Here is a 14,791-nt window from a genome sequence, read left to right as displayed (position 1 = left end):
TGCTGGGGGGTGGGGGTGGTGGGAGACATGAGTGGGGGCCTGGTGGAGGGTGCCCCTTGTGGCTGGGGGGCGGGGGTGGTGGGAGACATGGGTGGGAGCCTGGTGGAGGGTGCCCCTGGATGCTGGGGGGTGGGGGTGGTGGGAGACATGGGTGGCGGCCTGGTGGAGGGTGCCCCTGGTGGCTGGGGGGTGGGGGTGATAGGGGACATGAGTTGGGGGCCTGGTGGAGGGTGCCCCTGCACTGCTGGGGGGTGGGGGTGATAGGGGACATGGGTGGGGGCCTGGTGGAGGGTGCCCCTGCACTGCTGGGGGGTGGGAATGGTAGGAGACATGGATGGGGGCCTTGTGGAGGGTGCCCCTGGTGGCGGGGGGGTGGGGGTGATAGGGGACATGAGTGGGGGCCTGGTGGAGGCTGCCCCTGCACTGCTGGGGGGTGGGGGTGGTGGGAGACATGAGTGGGGGCCTGGTGGAGGCTGCCCCTGCACTGCTGGGGGGCGGGGGTGGTGGGAGACATGAGTGGGGGCCTGGTGGAGGCTGCCCCTGCACTGCTGGGGGGTGGGGGTGGTGGGAGACATGAGTGGGGGCCTGGTGGAGGCTGCCCCTGCACTGCTGGGGGGTGGGGGTGGTGGGAGACATGAGTGGGGGCCTGGTGGAGGCTGCCCCTGCACTGCTGGGGGGTGGGGGTGGTGGGAGACATGAGTGGGGGCCTGGTGGAGGCTGCCCCTGCACTGCTGGGGGGTGGGGGTGGTGGGGGACATGAGTGGGGGCCTGGTGGAGGGTGCCCCTGGTGGCGGGGGGGTAGGAGTTATAGGGGACATGAGTGGGGGCCTGGTGGAGGCTGCCCCTGCACTGCTGGGGGGTGGGGGTGGTGGGAGACATGAGTGGGGGCCTGGTGGAGGCTGCCCCTGCACTGCTGGGGGTGGGGGTGGTGGGAGACATGAGTGGGGGCCTGGTGGAGGCTGCCCCTGCACTGCTGGGGGGTGGGGGTGGTGGGAGACATGAGTGGGGGCCTGGTGGAGGGTGCCCCTGGATGCTGGGGGGTGGGGGTGGTGGGAGACATGAGTGGGGGCCTGGTGGAGGGTGCCCCTGGTGGCGGGGGGGTGGGGGTGATAGGGGACATGAGTGGGGGCCTGGTGGAGGGTGCCCCTGCACTGCTGGGGGGTGGGGGTGGTGGGAGACATGGATGGGAGCCTGGTGGAGGGTGCCCCTGGTGGCGGGGGGGTGGGGGTGATAGGGGACATGAGTGGGGGCCTGGTGGAGGGTGCCCCTGCACTGCTGGGGGGTGTTGGTGGTGGGAGACATGGATGGGGGCCTGGTGGAGGCTGCCCCTGCACTGCTGGGGGGTGGAGGTGGTGGGAGACATGAGTGGGGGCCTGGTGGAGGCTGCCCCTGCACTGCTGGGGGGTGGGGGTGGTGGGAGACATGAGTGGGGGCCTGGTGGAGGCTGCCCCTGCACTGCTGGGGGGTGGGGGTGGTGGGAGACATGAGTGGGGGCCTGGTGGAGGCTGCCCCTGCACTGCTGGGGGGTGGGGGTGGTGGGAGACATGAGTGGGGGCCTGGTTGAGGGTGCCCCTGGTGGCTGGGGGGTGGGGGTGGTGGGAGACATGAGTGGGGGCCTGGTGGAGGGTGCCCCTGGTGGCTGGGGGGTGGGGGTGGTGGGAGACATGGGTGGGGGCCTATTGGAGGGTGCCCCTGGATGCTGGGGGGTGGGGGTGGTGGGAGACATGAGTGGGGGCTTGGTGGAGGGTGCCCCTGGTGACTGGGGGGTGGGGGTGGTGGGAGACATGGGTGGGAGCCTGGTGGAGGGTGCCCCTGGATGCTGGGGGGTGGGGGTGGTGGGAGACATGGGTGGCGGCCTGGTGGAGGGTGCCCCTGGATGCTGGGGGGTGGGGGTGGTGGGAGACATGGATGGGGGCCTGGTGGAGGGTGCCCCTGCACTGCTGGGGGGTGGGGGTGGTGGGAGACATGAGTGGGGGCCTGGTGGAGGCTGCCCCTGCACTGCTGGGGGGTGGGGGTGCAGGGGGACATGAGCAGGTGTGCAGGGTAGTCCCCTGTTTTGTGGGCTGCCTGCAGGGGCCGTGGAGGGTGTACAGGGAACACCTGTGAGGACCCACCCAGCCTAATTGCGTGTGATAATTCCCGCACACCCCTGTAATACATGTACCTGGCCAAATCGCATGTGAGAATTCCCGCGCACCCCTGTAATACACGTACCCAGCCGAATCGCGTGTAGAACTTCCCGTGTACCCCTGTAATACACGTACCCAGCCAAATCGCGTGTGATAATTCCCACGTACCCCTGTAATACACGTACCCTGGCCAATAGCATGTAGAACTTCCCACGCACCCCTGTAATACACGTACCAAGCCAAATCGCGTGTGATAATTCCCGCGCACCCCTGTAATACACGTACCTGGCCAAATCGCATGTGAGAATTCCCGCGCACCCCTGTAATACACGTACCCAGCCGAATCGCGTGTAGAACTTCCCGTGTACCCCTGTAATACACGTACCCAGCCAAATCGCGTGTGATAATTCCTGCGTACCCCTGTGATACACGTGCCCTGGCTAATCGCGTGTAAAACTTCACGCGTACCCCTGTAATACACGTACCCTGGCCAATCGCGTGTAGAACTTCCCGCGTACCCCTGTAATACACGTACCCTGGCTAATCGCGTGTATAACTTTACGCGTACCCCTGATATGCACGTTACCCGCTTTGCGTTCCTTGTTTGGCAGCCCTGTAGACTGGTCCAGGGTTAGCGCAGCCCGTTGCGATGATTTAGCGATTTTGATGGCTTTTCCTTGCGCGAGGGCGTTCTTGGGGGCGTTACTGGCGCTGCTGCAGGGTCGCTGCGATACTCTGCGCCACGGCTGGTTTGGGAGCCTAAAATCGGTTTTAGCGCACGTGCCTGGCGCAGACAATCGCACGCGGACACTCTGCGCCAGCCGCTTGCGACACTTTTCTGCGAAATTCTATGAATTACCCTGTCAATATCGCAAAGGTACTTGATGCACAACATATCCCATGCAGGGGCCAGATTACAGATATTTTGTACCAGTGCAAGTTTAAAGTTGCACAATAAAACACTAGGGCAAAGTCTAAAAAACTCAGGGCACATTAGAAAACTATAGCACCGTGACAAGTGCATTTTGTCATGGTGCAAGCACCGGGCAAAAATTGTCCACCGACTCCAGGTGTCGGTGTGCTCTAGTGCTAATACGGAATGGTATTAGCACTCGGGCAAATGTTGCCCGAGTGAAAAACCGCATTGAAAATGCATCTATTTAGCACTATGGCAATTTTTGCACTAGTGATTATAACATGCCAAACTGTACATGTCATGGTGAAATAGTTTTCTAATAGGTCCCAGTGTTTTTAAAAATAGGGCAAACTTTGCCCTAGTGCTAATACTGTGCAGCTTTGCCCCTTTTCACTTGCACCAGTGCAAAGTTTCTGTAATCTAGCCCCTTGTCATCACAATTGGAACTATTTCAAGATTTAGCACTATGCACTATTCAGAAATGCAAAAACATGAGATCAGTCACTTCCCAGTTGAGGGATAAGGGAACTCGCTATCAGAGGATCTTTCCCGTTTGGATTTTGTTAACTTTTACAATTTAAACACCATTAAAACAGATGCAGCTGGAAGCAGAAAGGACTTTAGGCCTTACACAAGTTATTACAAATGAGAATTCTTCAAATGGCTCCTCCAAACCCAAACCTTGGACCCAGCAGCATCATCTTTGCTCCTTTTGAGGGCAGGCAGATTCCAGGAAATGTGCCAATCACCATACAGAAATATCAGAAGAGTTGGCAGTGGAAACATGTTCTGTGTATGCCCTTCTTGTTTCAGGTGTCTCGTGACATATTGACATAGGCTCATCCCTGATATTAGTCAGGGATTGGCCTCTTATTCTACATGCAATGGAGGCCTTATCTAACATAATATGTTGAGATGTTCTTCGTACTCCATGTTGTTAAAATGACCACTTTGACACATGGCTGAAGATCTACTTGGCTTTGTATTTTCCTACTTTACGGAATTATTCCTTCCTCTTTTATTGTTTTAGGTCCTGTGACTGTAAGGTTCTATCATTTGCACATCTGGCTTTATCAAGATAGAATCTGTGAATCACCCCACCCAATCCGGGGAGAATGGCTTGTCCATTGAGCCGGCCGAACTTTGGGTCTTTTTTTCACAATGACAAATATATTTTGAATGTAATTTGTGAAGTTTGTGTTATTTTATTTATTAGTGTTTTAGTGGTGATATATAAAGTGTTAGCTGAGAAAATGTCACTTCACAGTAGACTCTCTCTCTATTAGGAATTATGGTGTTAGGATGGAATGCCCACCTCATTTTTCATGTTCACATTTTTGGTTTCATGTAAAATAGGTTTCACATGTGCAATTATCTAATGCAACTGAGTTTTACCGAATCGTTTTTTTGAAGACAACTGGCTTTACATGTGTGTTTCATTTAATGTTTACAGCTCATACTCATTGTTGCAGTACACCTTAAGAAGAGTATCCTTGAAGATCCAGGGCCTTGTAAAGGAAGCGCTATTCTTTAACACCTTAGAACCCTCATGGCAGAGAGTGCTTTTTACAAGAAACTTATTTGGTGACACTTGACCAATATAGGTTGTGATGAACATTTTAACCACATCAGTTTTTGGTCCTTCAAAATGAATAAACAACTGATGTCGCAATTAAGTGTCCAAGGAGAAAGCAACTAAAACCAGAACAACCCACTGGACATATGTTGGATAGACGAGTAGAGCTTTGCGATAAAGTGTACATGCCGGCATCTTTTTAGGGTCCTGCTGAACAACATCAAACATTCCAGAGGGATGTTTTTCAAGCGATTGGGTCCTTCCAAGAAGCATGGGAATTTAATGTTTTCTCAACAAATTTCTCAATAGATGTAATCACATTTTCCTCACTCTGATCCCTAACTTTTTAGAGCAAATTCTGATTTACGCCCTATTGATTTTGGCACTACGTGCATGCTATTATTAAAATTATTAAAATTATTGCTCGTGAAATCTAATGATATTGTCTATTTTTGATTAATATTTTCCATAACAGCTTCTGGCTTGGTGCCAAGTCACTTCTCGCCAGCTAGTGTGAAAGTTCAGCCCATTCCATTGCCTGCGGGATTGCTATACTTCTTGCACCCCATTTGAGGACCTCAGGAGTTCATGGACATCATGAAGAAAAGCATGTTCAAGGCCTGCTCTACTTGTCACCTTAAGAATGTGTACATTAAGGATCTTTGTGAGTAATGTCTCTACAGTCTGTACCAGGACCACGACTTAAACAACTGCACCATCTGCAAGTTGTTATCGTCCAAGACTCGCAAGGATCACCACAAGAGGTTAGTGGCTTGGTTGGATGATGGTACTGGGGCCTGTGATTCGCCCTGCCTCACCGTGGTTACACCTCTGCTAGGCACAGCAGACTCCTGGATCGCACTCCTTCATAATAGAGGTCCTATGAGGAATTTTCCTGTGGGAAGAGGGGGAAAAAAGGGACATGGATTACATGCTTGAGCTGCTTCTTCGTTGATGGTGTCATTGGCATCTTCGTCTATGCCTATGGTCACCTTGTTCACTACCATGTCACCGAGAACGCCCTTGTAGGCCTCTTTGTCATCTAAGCATGCCGTGGAGAAACAATGCTAGTCCACAATTACAGTCCTTCTGTCTACACCATTGTTGTTGACAATCCCGTTGATGGCCCACCAGTGGCCTAAGGCCTCTTAAATGACAACAACCATCATCCCATCGGCAACTCTGTTGGCTGCCTCGTTGATGACTAGACCAACTATCCAACTATTACATCTATTCCATCACCCACCTCGTTGATGAACAACATTGTCTATGTTTAAGCACCTCATTGCCAGTTAGACCTGCTCTGTTGCCAAACTTGTCTTCATGGTAGACCACACCTGCTCAAACGCCATTTATTCCTTTTTATCCAAAAGGATTTGCTGTGGACTGGAGAGGTCATGTCAGCATTGTCTTAGCTCCCCAGGCCCACTCATGCTCAGCCAGTGTTCTCATTGGCTCCATATCCACTACCTGCAGATCCCTGTTGGCTCATGGCTCCACCTGAACAACTGCTACAGCAGGGTACTGATTATGGCGCAGACATACAAGAGGGAGTATTCTCTGATGACGATGAAGGGAGTGTGCCACCTTTGCCTATTATGCAACTGCAAGCTTTACCTAAGCAAGGTCCTGATCTACCTTTGCCTAAGCAAGGCCCTGATCAACCTTTTCAAGTTACTCGTTTCCCGGATGACATACATTCCAGTCTTCACCAGGCTCCTGTGCCCTTGAGCTCAAGGGACGTTCCTGTAGACATTGTGTCCACACTACAAACAATGCTTTCGGAGCTCCAGCAATAGCTTCCTGCTCCACTGTGGCCTTCTCCAGCACAGTCTGCTATTTTTCCTGTGAAAGATGGTTTGGTTCCTATGCCACCCTCCATACCCCCCCAGGGGCCACACCTTTGCCGTCAGTCACCCACACAGATACAGACAGCAATGACTATCTGACAGATGATGATTGGATGGTTCACTACAAGTTTGAGGATATGGCGCAAGGTGACAGTGAGCCACTAGATCAATCTCCAAGAGATTCACCTCCAGATGAGATTGTCTCATTTCATGCTCTTCTCTCATGAGCGGCAAAGCTATTTGTTCTTCTCCCAGAGGAGCAGAACAATGAGGGATTCCTTTATCAAAGGCTGGAATCTGCAAGCAAGTCGGTGATAGCCACCCGGTACTGAAGATATTTGGGAGGACGGCTTTCTAATCATGAGGAATCCATTCAGAAAGATTGCTTCGAGAAGAGGTCCAAGGTCCCATATTCGGCACCTAGATGACGACGTACACAACCCTGCATGGACTCTGTCATCTCTGCAGCCCACCATAAGCTCTCTGCCAATCCTTCTTCCCCTGGTATGGTACCCCCAGACAAGGAAGTCAAACAACTGGACTCTTTTTGCAATAGGAACGTCTGGTACAACCTTGAAGGTGGCTAACTCTTTGACAATCCTCTCCTGCTATGACTGGGAGCTCTGGTTCAAGCTGGGGCCAATCCCTGACTTTCGTGATGCCGATAAGCGGGATGAGGCACTTACACTGCTCCATGAGGGGGAAGCAGCATCAACCGTGCTATCCTAATAGATGTGGACATTGCAGACACAGGACTCTACAGGATGAGTAAGGGTGTAGTGTTACACCATCAAGGTTGGGTTACAGCCATCATCTTACAGCTGGATGTCCAGTCCAATATTGTCAATATGTCTGATAGCATTGATCTCTTAGGGAACAATTTGGATGAAGCCCTGCATCCCATCAAGGATGACATCGAAAAAGCTTGTTCGTTGGGTACCCTGCAACAACGTCACAAGTCCTTTCGCTCAGGAAAAATCAAGGTTTTCACAGACTTTGAGGGAATATAGATCCTCCTACCATCTGCAGGCTTCCTGCACAGGCACCCCTCGATAGGGTTAGAAGGGAAGATCACAGTCCTATTGAGGAAACCAGTGATGTCACAGCATTTCCTCCAGAAGCCAAGATCTGAAGCAGGCCTGACCAGGCCCCGGTCCTGACCCCCTACTTCAACACCCCCACCACAGTAGGTGGGAAGCTTGCCAAATTCGTTGAAACAGTGTTAATCCATCTCCAAAGACAAATGGGTATTATCCATCATTCAACAGGGTCACACCCTGAAGTTCATTGGGCGCCTCCCCTCCATTCTGCCTGTCCCAAAGGCAGAGGCACACCTATCCTTGCTAGCACAAGAAGTACAGTCCCTCCTACAAAAAGGGGCAATAGAGGTTGTACCAACACACCTGCGGGGCCCCAAAGTATACTCCAGATACTTTTTGTTGAAAACAAGTAGGGAGGTTGGAGACCCATACTAGAACTTGGAAGACTCAACAAATTCCTCAAGCCCCAAACCTTTTGCATGGTGATGCTCCAGTACATCTTGGACCAGCTAAAAACAAGTATTTTATCTCTTCTTTTGACCTAGATGATGCATGCTTTCATATTCCCATTCAACAGAAGCACAGGCGTTTTCTCAGATTCAAGGTTACACTATCAATTCAAGGCCCTTGCGGTGAAAGTCAGCACCAAGGGTGTTCAGCAATTGCCTGGCCCCTGTAGCGGACCACATTCTGTGTTCAGGCATTCATGTTTACCCGCATCCGGATGACTGGTTTGTGCACCCCCATCACTTCCACCAGCAAGGCAACACACCAAGGAGACAACCCTATGCCTTACATCACCTGGGTTCTCGCGTAAATCATGCTCAGAACTCGCTGTTCTGGGGCTCACACGTTAACACTCTCACGTGTGCTGCCACTCTTTCAAAGGAGTGGGTGAATGCCATCCTGAATAAAGTCCAGCAGCTGTTAGGCCTACTGATTGCTTCAGTCTGCTATTTCAAGTCCCACCTGGGAATGATTACCTCATTCAGCTCAATGACCCCATACTGCAGACTCTGAATTAGACCACTTCAGGAGTTTCTGGATGCCCGTTGGCAGCAGCAAATATCAGGGTGTCGGGATGAAAAACCTTGCAGCATGCCCTCTTTTTGACGTCCAAAGCATCAAGTCACAGTTACTACAGATGCCTCTCTAGAAGAGTGAGGAGCTCACACGGGAGTCATGCCCACTAGAGGCCTATGTTATCCTTTAGAAAAAGCCCTACATATCAATGCTCTGGAGCTGAGGGCAGTGTTCTGGGCCCTGAAGTTTTTCAAGCCACAATTGCAGAACCGGATGGTTCACGTCTTTGCGGACAACACCACCACCATGTTCTATATTCACAAGCACGGTGGGACCTGCTGGACCATTCTGTCATCAAAGTCGCAGGCATTGTGGACATGGGTGCTGGAGCACAACATGTCCCTGATTCCCTTCCATCTGCCAGGGGTCCACAATATGATAGCGGACTTGCAGGGCAATCAGGTCCTGCAACGAATGGGTATTGCCCCAAGGCCAGGTTCTCTGTCTCTTCTCCACATGGGGTCAGCCAGAGATGGATCTGTTTTCAACAGAGACCAACAAGCAATGCTCCAGTTTTGCAAGCAGGTTTCCCCAAGGGGAGAGGCTGTGGATGCATTTTCATTCCCAATGGAAGGACTGTTCGTTTATGCTTTTCCCCTTATCCCTCTTCTGCCTTGAGTTCGTAATACACTCAGACAACACTGCTGCACGGTGATCCTCATGGCTATGGCAAGGCCATGGCAAATTTGGTACTCAGACCTGCTTCACCTGTTGCCTCTCTCCATCAGGTTGCCCCCACTAGCTGACCTTCTTTCCAGAGATGGTGGATCCGTCCTGCACCACGACTCAGTGTCTCTCGATTTGATGGCCTTGCTCCTGCAGCCCTAGAATACAAAAACATTCTGCTACCTCCGGACTGCAGAAACATCTTGGCAAGGGCACATCTGCCATCTACTTTGTTCTGCTTCAGAATCAAATGCAAGTGCTTTACTATATGGTGTGAAACTCAACACATGGAACCGTTGCAGGTTCAGGTTGGAGACGTCATGTGTCCTGTATTTAGCACACTCTTCTATCAAAGTGCATTCAGCAGCCATTTCAGCCTACATTTGTGCCTTATGTGTTCCATCCCTTTGGTACTACAGGTTATTGAAAGAATTCCTCGAAAGACTGCTTCATGCTTTTGCCCTTTTCCCTGATCCTGTTCCAGCTTGGGAACTCAACATAGTCCTCTCAAAGCTAATGGGCCCTCCTTTCAAGCCTCTGCAGAAAGCCTCGTTGAAGATTCTCTCCTGGAAGACAGGCTTTCCTAGTTGCCATTACTTCAGCCCTATGGGTGGGAGAACTGAACACCCTCTGCTGCAAGCTGCCCTACTTGCCTTTATTTCGTCAGTATAAGGTGGTACTTTGTACAAACCCTTCTTCCATACCGAAAGTCTCTTTTGCATTCCAGCTTAATTAACCCTTGCTCCTGCCAGTGTTCTTTGGCTCTCCTTTGTCTCTGGCTGAGTGATCCATCTATTCCCTGCATGTCACCAGAACCCTTAAATTCTGTGTGGCTCGCACTAAGGAGTTCTTGAAGTCATTGCAATTGTTTGTTGCCTTCATACCTAGTGGCAAGGGCAACACCCTTTCAAGGTCTTGTATCGCTAGTTGTCGGTCGGCATGCATTTCCCACTGACATTATCTGGCCTACAGGCCCCTTCGAGGGAAAACAAGAGCACACGCAAGGAGGGCCATGGCTTCTATTTCAGCGTTCCTGTCCGGTGTTACCCTGTTCAACATCTTCAGGATAGCCACGTGGAGCTCTGACCTTACCGTGACATGGTTCTTTTGCATCGATAAGGATTCAGGAGAGTAGTCCCGAATAGGCCAGGCAGTGCTTCGCAACCTGTTCACATGAGGTGAGAATTACAAAGGTGAGTTGTTTTCACCTGTTGAGCTATGTCTACACCTGTTAAGGTTGTCTATATGTACTGCTGTATAATCATATTCAAACATGAATCCCTGAAAGATCTGATGCTGGAGAAGGAATAAGTTAATTAGTTGTAACTCTTCTCCAGCATTGACATCTTTTATGACTTCACACAAGACCCTCCCTACTACCCCTCTCTGCTTCTTCTTGGCTCATGCTGCCACATAACGTACACTGCCAAATTTGAAGATGGCCACCATGGATGGAGCTAATTGGACCTGTCCAATTGGCTGTGGACGGTATACCCAGTATTACTCTAAGAGAGCACTAAAGTGACAAGCAGTTTAAAAATGTAAAGTTAACCTGCTTTAATGTTACAGAGATTTCCCAGCGTAATGAACTGGAATATTCAAACAGCATGTGAATCCATGAAAGATACCAATGATGGAGAACAGGAGTTACAGATAAGCAACCTATTACTTAAGAGGGGGCAGTTTTACCATAACCACTACAATTAGGCAATAAGATCCTGATTTACAGATTTAAAACATAGTATTTTCAAAATGTGATACTTTTTCATACCAATCATATAGCATATCTCTTGATATGAATGCCCAGGCTCAGCATTCTATCTTTAGAATTTGCCTTGCTATTTATGACTCATTCATCCAATGTAGGTCATCAAACAAATGCCTGATTTAAATCAGCTACAAAATGTAATTCTCACAACAATTCTGAATGAGGTTCGAGAGTCTCTTGAAGCAGCATTAACTGGGAAAGTAATAATATAACATATAATATTTCTTTCTGACAATGTAACCCCAATTCTATGATGATTCATGTGCCCCTTTCTTTAAGAAATGTGAACTGTTGAGGGACGACACCGAATACATGGGTTAACAGAGGTAAGTGTATTTGTTTGGAGGGCAGAGAGCAGCGACCGCTTCTCTAGCCGTAACTGCTCTCCTTAACGGCCCCCTTTCTGTGTTCTAGAACACATGTGGTTCTGGAACAAACATTTGTAGGACATAACACATCTTTCCCCTTACAAAGAAACAAGAAAACATTTGGAAACGAAACCAATGTAAATAGTAAAGATGAACAACTGTAATGAACAGAAAACCAAATGACACAATGATTAAACACAAACAAAATACTTAAGCTTTTTGGGAAACTTTTTTAACTCTCCCACTCATGTGCCCCCCATCAAGCACTGACCTCCCTTCATCCACACTCCTCGCTTCACCACCATCCTCAGTGACCACCACTCCATCACCACAGTCCATTGGGGATGTTTTTAACTCTGATATTTAGAAAACAAGAGAATGTATTGCATTTTGTCTGCATGGAATACTGCAACTCATGACCAGCAATGTAAATCAAAAAAGCAAAAGAGTTTTGTAAAAGAAAGACCCCACAAAGAAAGAAAGGAAAGGATGATCAACATGAAATTGACTTTAATGTGTTCACTCTCATCAAGTCCTTGCAAGCACAGCTTGTTGTCCTGAATGTATGCCCCAAAGTAGCATACAAAAGGGATCAGATTTGTTTCATGTACACTTGGGAGCCCAAGATTGGCACCATCTTGAAAGTAGAGATTATCGGGTAGCAAGTGCACCAGCATTTGGTCTTTGTTGTCTCCTGCTCTTGAGCAGAGTCAACGTGATGCAAAGGTCTTCCCCCTTTCTGGGTTCTCATCTCCTGGCCTTAACTGCACTATCTGCCTTTACTTTCTTCTGCAATGTGACCAGCCTAACACCATCGCTGCACTGAAGGGAAATGCGGGGAAAAAGCTGAGAAAAGAAGACATGCGTGATCGTCTTCATCTATTTCTTCTCAGGATCTGGACGAGCATGGTTCAACACCTTTAAGAAGTCTGATTTTATTTTGCCCTCATCCATGTGTGCATTTAGGCCTTGAACACTTGATGTGGTAGTGCATGTAATCCTGGAACGTGTGGATGAGGTTGATGGTATTGTCCTTAGCGTTGGTATTGGTATGGCGTGGGAAAAGCACACAAGTTATGTATCCAATGTTCACCACCACTTCTTGGTCTACACTCACAGTGCATGCCACCCCATCCAACCCGGACAGAATGTTGTCCCCGGTGGAAATCCCTTCAACAAAACAAAGGGAGGCACTTTAGTAACTAAGTGGGGTGTGATGCAATAACTCCAAACCATGTGTTTCAGAACTGCACCCCACAACATCCCCGACCTCATAGTCAGTTGAACACCACCCTGAAGGAAACTATTGGCATGTTCCACCAGCCCATTTGCCCTGGGGTGATACAAGGCTGTGCGTGTGTGCTTAATCCCAAACTGAAGCAAGAATTTCTTCAATGTTTCAGAACAGAACTGCACACCATTATCAGTTACTATTTCTGTGAGAAACCCCACATGAAAGAAAATCTCTTAGTTACACCATTATTGCTTCACTTGCCCACTTCCACTCTATCCACTTCGAGTGATAATCTAGTACAACGAAAATTAATTTGAAAGCTTCACCCATCCCTTGAATGGGTCCCATAGTGTCCACTGCAACCTTTTGCAAGGCTCCTTAGGCACTTGCACAGGCCGGAGCGGTGTCTCACGCACCACTCTACTCTTGTCACTTGCCCAACAGCTCCCTCAATTCCTTATCTCTCTCTCTGCTCTACCATCCATTGATTGTCACCAAGAACTCTGTATCAGCACCCTCTTGGTGCTATTGATACCGAGGTGCCCTTGGTGGGCAATTTCTATCAGTTCGTCCCTGATACCTTTAGGGGGAATCACCTTATGGCCCCTCCTGAGTCTCCATCCAACCAAATCCAATTCATCCTTTACTTCATAAAAACAATCACATGAACTGTCCACATCACTCCTTCAGGGCCACCCTTCCTCGTCCAGTCAGCCATCCACCTTGTTAAGAATTACATTATCTCTTTGCGCCACATTCCAATATTCTTCATTCAATGCACCCTGCTCAATGCTGGCAACAATGTCTTCCTCCTTCCCTTCCAACTCCTCTCCTTCATTGCCACAATCCACCGGAAGACAAGAGAGACAATTTGCCACCACATTTAGAAATTCTGGGTGAACCCTTGGATCAGCTCCCACAAGCCAACATCTGTACCAAAGGTCGGTGACTCTGTTTTTACTATGAACCATTGGCCCCAGAGGAAGAATTTTAAATGTAAAATGGCCCAAAATACTGCCAATACTTCTATCTCTACAACTGAATAATTTATTTATGTGTCCCTCAATGGCCTAGATGCAAATGCTACTACATACTCCTCCTTCCCACTGTCCTGTTTTTTATTTTTTTATTATTATTTGTTTTTTTGGAACGCTTCACAAATTTGCGTGTCATCCTTGCGCAGGGGCCATGCTGATCTTCTCTGTATCGTTCAAATGTTAGTATATGTGCTGCTGAAGCGAGGATATTGCTAACGCTGTGTTGTGATAAAGATGCTCCTAAACCCAATAAGATGGCGTCCACGTTCAACACCGTCTTCTGTCCACTCAAAAATCCCCCTCTAGAAGATTAGCGATCCCTCTCTTAATCTCTTAATCTCCTGGAAATATTTCATACATTCCTCTGACCCTACAAGGTAATCCCCTTTTAAAGTAATGCTTTCAACAGAGTCCAGATGAGAGCAAAGTTATTAACATGCCCATAAGCAATCTCAACTTATCCTTATTCTGCGGTGCCGGGGCCTTATTTATTGCTTCGACCAATCCATGCTTGGGAAATATTCCTTGAGACGAAATCCTGTGCCCAAGATACTCTACTTCATGTACCCCAATTTTACATTTGCTGCGCAGCACTGTCAAGCCAGCCTCACACAACCTCTTAAGCACTCTCCTCAACACCTTGTCATGGTGCTCAACACAATCAGCAACAATGATGAGGGCACCCTGAAAAACAATCATGTTTTCAACACCCTCTAACACTTTCTTCATAACATGTTGAAAGACAGCCACAGCTGAAGCCAATCCAAAAGGCATTCTAAGATATTTGACTGTCCCTTCCGTGGTGATGAATGCTGTAACGTTTTGATACTCCTGTGACAACGGCACCTGATGGTAGGCAGCAGACAGATCCATAACCGTGAACCAACTTGATTCACCCAATACAGCCAGGACTTCTAAAATGATCAGCAAGGGATATTTCTTCACACATAAACTGATCTTCCCATTGTTCTTTGCCGCTTGGACCACCAGGGACAACCAATCCATCCCATACACACATTCTATGACTCCTCTTTGCAAGAGTCGATCAAGTTCCCCATGTAGCTGCTCCTTCATGTGGTGAGGAACAGGCTGCACCTCATGCACCACTGGTTGTGCGCTTCTCT

General features: G+C 49.0%; 1 protein-coding gene and 1 non-coding gene across 2 annotated transcripts in view; both read right to left on the bottom strand.

Annotated features, from left to right (window-relative positions):
• The window catches only part of LOC138579912 (formin-I-like), a 1,210,893-nt gene that overhangs the window by 660,142 nt on the left and 535,960 nt on the right, over nucleotides 1-14,791 (bottom strand). The window lies entirely within an intron of this gene.
• Nucleotides 13,769-13,871, bottom strand: LOC138581591 (U6 spliceosomal RNA). Its single transcript, XR_011304653.1, has one exon. It is a non-coding gene; the product is annotated as a U6 spliceosomal RNA (small nuclear RNA).

This window comes from Ambystoma mexicanum, chromosome 3p (genome assembly GCF_040938575.1).
Source record: "Ambystoma mexicanum isolate Mex_15411 chromosome 3p, UKY_AmexF1_1, whole genome shotgun sequence".
NCBI lineage: Eukaryota > Metazoa > Chordata > Amphibia > Caudata > Ambystomatidae > Ambystoma > Ambystoma mexicanum.
Note: the sequence above shows the minus strand (reverse complement) of the source record. Positions and strands in the feature narration are given on the sequence as shown.